The sequence below is a fragment of the Heloderma suspectum genome, chromosome 14 (assembly GCF_057233095.1).
Source record: "Heloderma suspectum isolate Gila_16-S chromosome 14, 16-S_ref, whole genome shotgun sequence".
NCBI classification, from domain to species: Eukaryota; Metazoa; Chordata; class Lepidosauria; order Squamata; family Helodermatidae; genus Heloderma; species Heloderma suspectum.
This window is the reverse complement of record NC_139471.1, coordinates 4,999,097-5,007,592: the sequence shown is the minus strand read 5'-3', so window position 1 is coordinate 5,007,592 and position 8,496 is coordinate 4,999,097.

Genomic DNA, 8,496 nt, shown 5'->3' with positions numbered 1-8,496 from the left:
ACCGCTTTAAAGCAGTAGTGTAGATCTAGGGCTCCTTCACACGGAGCTTTTATCCTGCTATTGAGATGGCTTCATCACAGAAGTTTGCGGGCTCTTTACATAACGCCGTGAACCTCCAAGGTGTCTCCTGCACTAAATGCCCTTTGTTCCATTTTAAAAATAGATTGTAGATAATGAGCTATCAAATTACCCTGTTGTGTTCTACTTGAGTTCCCTCTGTGAAAAGAGGAAAAGCGGCAAGAAGAGGAGCGAGATCAATGAAAGGTAATGGAAGACTCAGATACGGGGAGAAGGAGGGGGAAGGGGGTGGGAGGAAAGGAAGCACATGAAAAAGGGAGTCATTGTGATCCTGCATTTCTATTTTGAGCAGAAAGTCCCGTTTTAAATGCAGGATTTTAGGCCGGTGTAGAGATGCCCCTAGACCAAGTATCTCAAGGGCAAAATTCCCACAGCATGGGTTGATGTGCTTTGACAGAAGCAGATGCTCAGACTATTCCTGTTTATCAAGGACAGTCCCGGTCAGTCCTGGTACTAGGGGTTTTTTTTGGGGGGGAGGTCTCCCTGCCCCTGCCCCCAAGTGTCAATCCTTCCCCAGATGCATCAGATCTGATGAAATGGACTCTAGTCTAAAAAAGCCTTATGACAGAGGTTTTGAACCTCTCACTCACCTGGGCACCAAATCCAGCCCTCCAACGTTTGCCAGATGGCAATTCCCCCTTCTCCTAGCCCCATCCCCTTTCTTCTGACCACCGATTGTTTGGTGGTTTCCCAGTTTTTGCACTCCCACCACCCCCATTTCTAAAATGTTGAAATGAATCTCCTAAGCCTTAGTTACTGGCTGGAAGAGCTTTCAGCTAAAATATGCTTGGATTTTTTTTCATGTTTTGGCCCCGCCCCACTTTTGCTAAGCCCTGCCCACCACTGGAATGCGGCCCCTGAAAGCTCCTCCAAAATGGAATCTGTCCCTTGGGCTGAAAGAGTCTCTACACCCCCTGCCTTGTGCCCTCATAAATGTGATTTTTTCATTTCATTTCTATGCCACCCAATAACCAAAGTTCTTTGGGCGGTTGATGACAATTCATGAGATAAAATACAGCATACAAATTTAAAATATGCAAAATGTAAAACAATTTATACAGCTAAAAACAATTTCAATAAAATGCTAGACCTGTCCAAGCAGATGGCATGAATGCCCCATCATATGCCATTAAGTGCCTGGGAGTATAGGGCAGTCTTAACCTGGCGCCAAAAAAGATGATAGTGTAGGTGCTAGGGGGGCCTCAGTGGGGAGATCATTCCATAATCAGGGGGCCACCACTGAAAAGGCCCTCTCCCTTGTTGCCACCTTCTGAGTCTCCCTTGGAGGTAACACTCGAAGGAAGGCCCCAAATGTCGACTGCAGTGTCCAGGGAAGTTCAGGTCAGGAACTAAATATGTTCGTCTTGTGTTAGGCAGACACTAAAGGTGTTGGTGCCACAAGACTCTTTGTTCTTTTTGCAGCAGAGGGGGCAGGCAAACCCCTCCGGAACATCGCTGCAGCGTGTGGGAATGGTCCATTAGTGTTCCTGCGTATGCATTTACGTGTGTGCTGAAACCTAAATAGACCCATTCCCCACTCCAAGATTAAGGCTGCCATCTTCTGCCCACTTCCCTGGGAGTAAGACCCAATGGGACTTCCATCCAAATACACGGGTTTATGGCTGCGCTGTGAGAAACTCTGGAGAGGGAGCCTGAGCCCTGGCGAATGATGAATTTAGCAACGCACACTAAATAAATGTTTTAATCAGGTTTTCCCGAAAGGACCATCCCTGTGCTATCAGATTGTAGGACAATAATGTTGTTCTGGTAAATCTTTAACCAAAGGAACAATAACTCTTTGGGCACTTAAACAAGTGAAGGAGAGTGGAAATGAAAGGAAATGAAAAACTATTGCATGGTGTAGCAATGTAAGAGTTTTCAGCAATGTGTAACAAGTGTGCAGGAGCAGCGTCATGGGTAGGCATGGTCGGGCACATGCCCAGGGCCCATACCCCAACAGGGCCCACTGACAAGAGCCCCCCGGGACTGCTCCTCCTCTTCCCCACTGCAACCCACTTGTTCCCCTGCCTCTCGCTCTGGCCCAGGCAATGGAGGTGGTGAGAAGGAGGAGCAGGAGATCCCACAGCCTGCTTGCTCCCTGGCTCTCTGCTTTTCAAGATGGAAAAGAGGAGAAAGAGCAGGTGGTGAGAAAGTAGACTCACGGAAGGAGTGGGGTTCATTGAGGGTGTCTTGCCCATGGGCCCTCAAAAACCTGGAACCGGCACTGTGGGTAGAGGTGGTGAATCAGGCAGGTAAGTTGCCTCAGTATGAGCCACTGTGGTGTAGCATTAAGACTATTGGACTGGGGAGACCTGGGTTCCAGTCCCTGCTCTGCCATGAAGCTTACTCGGTGACTTTGGGCCAGTCATTGGTTCTGTGCCTAACCTACCTCAGAGGGTTGTTGTGAGGATAAAATGGAGAGGAGAAGGATCATGTACGCCCCTTTGGGCTCCTTGGAGGAAAGGTGGATATAAACCTAATAAATAAATAAATAAATAAATAAATATCAGAATAGGGGTATTGCAACTGGAAACTGCAACAAAAAGTTGCAGTGCTGTACATGATTCCAGCCACTCCATTCCATCCCCACTCTGAGCCCCATTTTCCTTTCCTGCCCCCACAACAGACACTCAGTGTTTTGTGGCCACTGAACATGTTCTGTCATCATTAGGCTGTTTAGAGGTCCCCTTCTTATGTTTTCTTCTTTTATTTTTGTACTTCTGCAGGCCTTTTTTTCCTAATCCCTCTTGTGCGTGGACGGTGCCGTTTTGGCTACCTATGCAACAGCATACACAATCTGAGCGCTGGAAATAGAGGGAACAGTAAGTGTCTGTGAAATTTTGGCAGGGATGGAGAAGCACTAGAGTATCATGTGAAGTAAATTCAATATTGAAAGGCTTCATTGAGGCCCGAGTCACCTGCCCACCACATCTCTGGAAGATTTACTCCTCTTCCTCGTCTCCTTCCACTTAGCTTCCATTAGGGACAGTCATTTTGCTACATCTCTGCATGGGATCAGGTGTGCGGAGTGATTATTCACTCCCAGTGTGGAGATGCAACAGAAATTTGAGCAATGCTGTTAAGGCATTAAGGGAAGTGAACGCCTCATCCCAGATGAGATGACAGAGATGATGTCCTTGATTGCTTAGGTCATCCAATGGGGCTTGGATTGGAGCGCCTTCGTGGTCCAAACTCTACGTTGTTCATTACACATTGTTCCCACCCCTTAAAAGGGGCCCAGAAATAATTTTAAATAAATAAAATAAAGCTTGCTTCTGGAGCCTCAAAAAGGCTCTTGGAGTGACATTTTTGCAATAGAGAAATATATTAAAATTTCACCCATTAAGGCTGCAATCCTATGGCTGTTTAGACAGAAAAAAGTCCTACAACTCCCAGCATGCCCCAGCCAGCTGGCTGGGGCATGCTGGGAGTTGTAGGACTTTTTTCTGTCTAAACAGCCATAGGATTGTGCCCTAAATCACTTGAATATGGGGCTGTTAAATAAATCTTAGTTGATTAATTATATGGGGGGGGGGGTTGTTGATTGATTCATGGATTAAATTTGCACACAAGTACAAACAATACTTTCTCTGTTTTTCAGATCAGGGGTAGAAATTTCTGGGTGATTTAAAGTGGATCGTCAAGGGCTTCTGATTCCCAATTGTTTAACAGTCACAAGATCAAAATGCCCTCCCCCCCCCCCCCCATTATACTGCTGAAAGAGAGAAAACTGGGGTGGGAGAACAGGAATGCTTTTTGTGTGCATGGAAGGACAGTGAGCAGAGTTCAACTGCGGTACTCAGAAGGACTCAGAATTCTTTAATTATACGTGTATTTCTTTTTTGCATTGGACTTCGGTTGGTGGATTTGGGGATTCTAGGGGGGAAACAAAGCAGATCCCACAAGCCTGAAGTTGTCCCTTCTCTGCTTTAAATGATGCATGTATGTGTTGTAGCAGGACACAAGCCTGGAAGAGGCATTCTCTTCTGTGTGAGAGGGGGAATGCCTCTTCTAAGATGCCACCAGCCACCCACTGACACTACAGGAGGCATGCATGTGTCATAGCAGGCTTCAGAGAAGAGGCATTCCTTATAGGGAGTCCTTTTCTAAGATGGGGCCTCTCATCTGCTGTTTTCATAATAGTTGTACTATATATACCACATAGGAAGTACCTTTTCTAATCAGGCACTTTTTTATTCAGTTAAAGCTGTAATCCTATGCACACTTACCTGGGATTAAATCCGATTGAATTCAATGGGATCTACTTCTGAGTTGGCATGCATAGGATTCCACTGCACATACATCCATTAATGTAACTGATCAATCCACTAAACATTATAGATCTACTTGAAAGCCAGTTAACCGTGTTTGGTTTTTCAGCTTTTCATGCTGGGAATGGCAGAAAATTGACCCGGTTTACCGCAAGTTGTGCAAACAAAGACAAAACGAGAGAGAGAGAGAGAGAGAGAGAGAGAAGAAAACCAACAGAATTTATTGGTCATTTGTCAATGTAAAAAAACCAAAAAACAAAACAACCCCCAACCCAACAGCAATGGCGTGATTGTGGAGGAACTGCTGGTTAAATTCATATATTATATTATGTACACATCTGAATGCAATTTCTAAATACAATATGTACACAGCCATACAAACAGCCGAAACGAACAACATAAAACCGAGCAAGGTTAGCAGAAAAAAAGAGGCCTTGTTTGAGGGAATTGTATGTGCTCCAGGACAAAATGGCAGATGTATCCACAGTTTCGAACTTCAAGTAACATGGAAAGGAAATGTCCCAGTCCGGGCAGCCCTCAGAGACGAGGCAAAAGGTGCATAATTGTCGCTCTTGACGAAACATTTCATTTCTTCCTGCCCTTGCTAGGTTACGTGCTAGAACGGCTGGCTGCGGCCGCAACCAGCCCTTCTCTTGTGTAACCTAGCAATCAGCTCGGGGGTCAGCAACCTGGTGCCCTCCAGATGTTTTGGCCTATAACTCCCATAATCCCTCACTATTGCCTATGCCTGGCTGGGTCTGGTGGGAGTTGTAGTCCAAAATGCACAGAGGGCCCCAGGTTGCCGAACCTTGAATTAGCTTCTACGGTGGCCAACTGACCAAAAAAGCACACTCTGGCCTGCTCACATGGCACATCACAAAAGCACACTCTGGCAACTTCTCCAGCTTCTCACATGGCCAAGGATTTAGGAAGCCAGTGGTGATGCCCCAAAATTAGGTGGCGTTCTCCCCCCTGCCCCCAATACCAAAGGAGCATGGCTTGCTTGGCATCTGTAGGCCATGAGGTTCAGTCCCTCACATCTCCAGTTATAAATGCTGTGAAATATTTCTGTAACTAAGATCCCGTCCTGACCCCTGTATCCCAGCCTGGGGATGTCCAGATGTTTGGGACTACAGCTCCCATCAGCCCCAGCCAACATAGCCAATGATCAGGAGTGCTGGGAGCCTGTAGTCCAACACATCTGGAGGGCACCAGGTTGAGGTGCTGGGCTGGAGGGAGTAGTCTGACTCCTTCTTGTTCGTTCGTTCGTTCGTTCTTTCTTTCCCCATTCCCATGACAGCCGGGATGAAAAACAGAACTTCCTGCCCAAACAACTATATGGTGAAAGCGATCCACTAAGATCCAGGGGTTAGAACCTGTATGGCTGCAGGTAAGTTCTTATTTCTTAATCCTTGGGAATCAAGGCCTACTTCACAGGGTTGCTGTGACGACAATTGGTTGCTAGGCTACACAAGAGAAGGGCTGGCTGCGGCCTAACCACCAGGGAGGCCACAGCCAGCCCTTCTAGCACGTAACCTAGCAATGGTAGGGGGATACACACTGGTCATGAATTGTGCCACGTAAGAGCCGGGGTAGGTAGGGGCAAGTAGTGTACTTTCCATGCAAGGACCTTGCCTAACACCAGGCTTTCTCCCGTTTACTTGCACATTCTATTCTGCAGTTCACAGAAATTGCCATTGAAGCTTTTTTCTTTCCACCCAAACCATGCCATGGAATGTTTGCTAACATTCTGACTTCGTAAAGGGAAAGGTCAGTTATGGAATGTTGAAAATCAAGGCAGCACAAGAAAATTTATTTGGGAATTTTCTTTTTCTTGTGCTGAATGTGTGTGATGTATTTGTGAATGCATTTAGTTGATTAGTCCATGGTATTTTTTGTGTGGTGTATCTTGTGTATGTATGTGTATGAAACGGCAACATGTTCTGTGTTATTATAGGGAGTCCCTGAGGAAGGAGGCTGTCTCTGAAATCTTGGGCAAGTGGCACAAAATAAACAGGCGCTCATGTGAACTTATATTACTTTTGTTTTATGGAATGCAGATGAGCAGTGGTGACTGAAACTTAGCACATGGAGGTTTTTAAAAGCCACACCTGAGGCAGAAGCATGACATTGCCTCAGTGGCTCTAAGATTCATGACTGCGTGGAGGTGTCATGCTAAGAGCCACAAAGAGAAACCATAGCTGTTTAGGAAGGACATGTTCCCATATACAAATTCGATAGGACACCATGTGATTTCCAAAGAGGGTTATTACTTATTATACGCCACTGAGATCTAATCAGGATGCAGTCCTCTGCATACACGTCATAACTTCTTAACAACACTACAGTCCAGAATGGGTCAAATTCTCGGGTATCCGAATTCCAGTTATCCCCAAATTCCTGGCTCCCTGAATACACGGCATGTTCCTAAACATTCTTTTGCTGGGTGAAGAAAAAAAAAAGGTCTGTTGGGTAGCTGCTTCCCCAACCCCCTTTGCTGTTTGGATCACTGAGGACTTGTTGCCACTGCCACTTACACTTACACACACACACACACACACACACACAAAACGTGCCAGGTGGCAGAACCTCTCAGGAGGCAAAGGGTTAAAGCCCCCTTTCCCCCACACCATGACACCCATGTGACTCACCCACACCTTCTAAAAGAAAACGACCATGCAAGGCCAAAAGTTGTGGATAATGTCACACCTCTAACTTGGCCCTTAGTTCTAGGTAAGCGTGCATAGAGTTGCACTGTTAAAGTGGTCTCTTTCCCAAGGAACCCTGGGGATTGTGGTTCTGGGGCCTCAGGGGTTGCAAGGGAGATCTCTAATAGAGAATTCTCAGCATCTTCACCAAATTGCAACTCCCAGCATTGTTTGGGGGTATGAAGGTTGCCATGTCAATTTGCCCTAGAGTTGCTCTGGCATGCTCTTGTGCATTTAACAGCAGTTTCGGCTGCAGGGTTCAGGGATGGAAGCTTTTTGCCGCATTGAGAGAACCCTGACAATCAAATATCACTAGGGCCGGCCCTGCCTTCAGGCAGAGTGAAGCAGCTGCCTCAGGCAGCAGATTGTGGGTGTAATGGAAGAGCAGCAAATCTTTAGCTATTTAATAGTTGTTGTTGCTGTTGTTGTATTTTTACTGCCAGGGATGGAGAGAGGTGTTCGTGGGATTTTCTGCCTCATGTGCCAAAATCACTATCACAAAATAGGCTTTGGGTACTATGTACCTTGACTTGGGTCGGGGGGGGCAGGGGGGCTTTTGCTGCTGTGCCTCAGGCAGCAAAATGTCTTGGGCCAGCCCTGAACACCACTTTAAAGTCACAGGAGTGGGATAAAGAATTGACAGCTCTAATGGTCACAGTCCGTCCCCCACAGTAGGAAATCAGGCCTGCACAAAACGCCATCTCATCTCACCTCAAATTGCTCTTCTGCCCCACATATGCTTATGTGGCATAATTTATCATGTATTCTGCACCTATTACCCCTGGATATGCAGAGCACATAGCTTGTTTCCTGATTGGTGGATGTCCTTCTCTCCACCATTGCTGAGATTTTCAAAAAAGTCAGCCACACATTTTCAGACTTATCATTAAGGGCTAGAAGCTTGGTTACCGTTTTTTAAAAAAAAAAGAAAGCTGAGTTTCTCTGCTGTGCTGAATTCTGTACTCAACTCCCAATTCCGTGAATGCGGACGAGAGAGTATGCCCGCAGCCTCAAAGACAACATTTGGTCCACAGAGATTTCTAGTTTTGAAAAGCTTCCGAGTTTAAAAATGATCTAAAAATAAAAAAGAGGCAGATATTCAAAGGATATTTTAAAGGCAGGGTTTCCTTGAACAAGGAGAGGAGGGGGCAGTCTATGTCAAAATGAAGTTAAGGGAGCAATCTTATGCATGTTTAGGCAGAAAAAAGTCCTATAACTCCCAGCATTCCCCAGCCAGCCATGCTGGCTGGGGAATGTTGGGAGTTGTCGGACTTTTTTCTGTCTAAGCATGCATAGGATTGCACCCTAGGTTAGTGAGAGGCTCCAATTCTGACTTCTACTTCCACTTTGGCATCTTATTAAAGTGGGATCTGGGTACAGAATGATTTGCACGTCAGTCCATTTTAGCTACAAGTTCACAGCACAAGGCCATCATCATT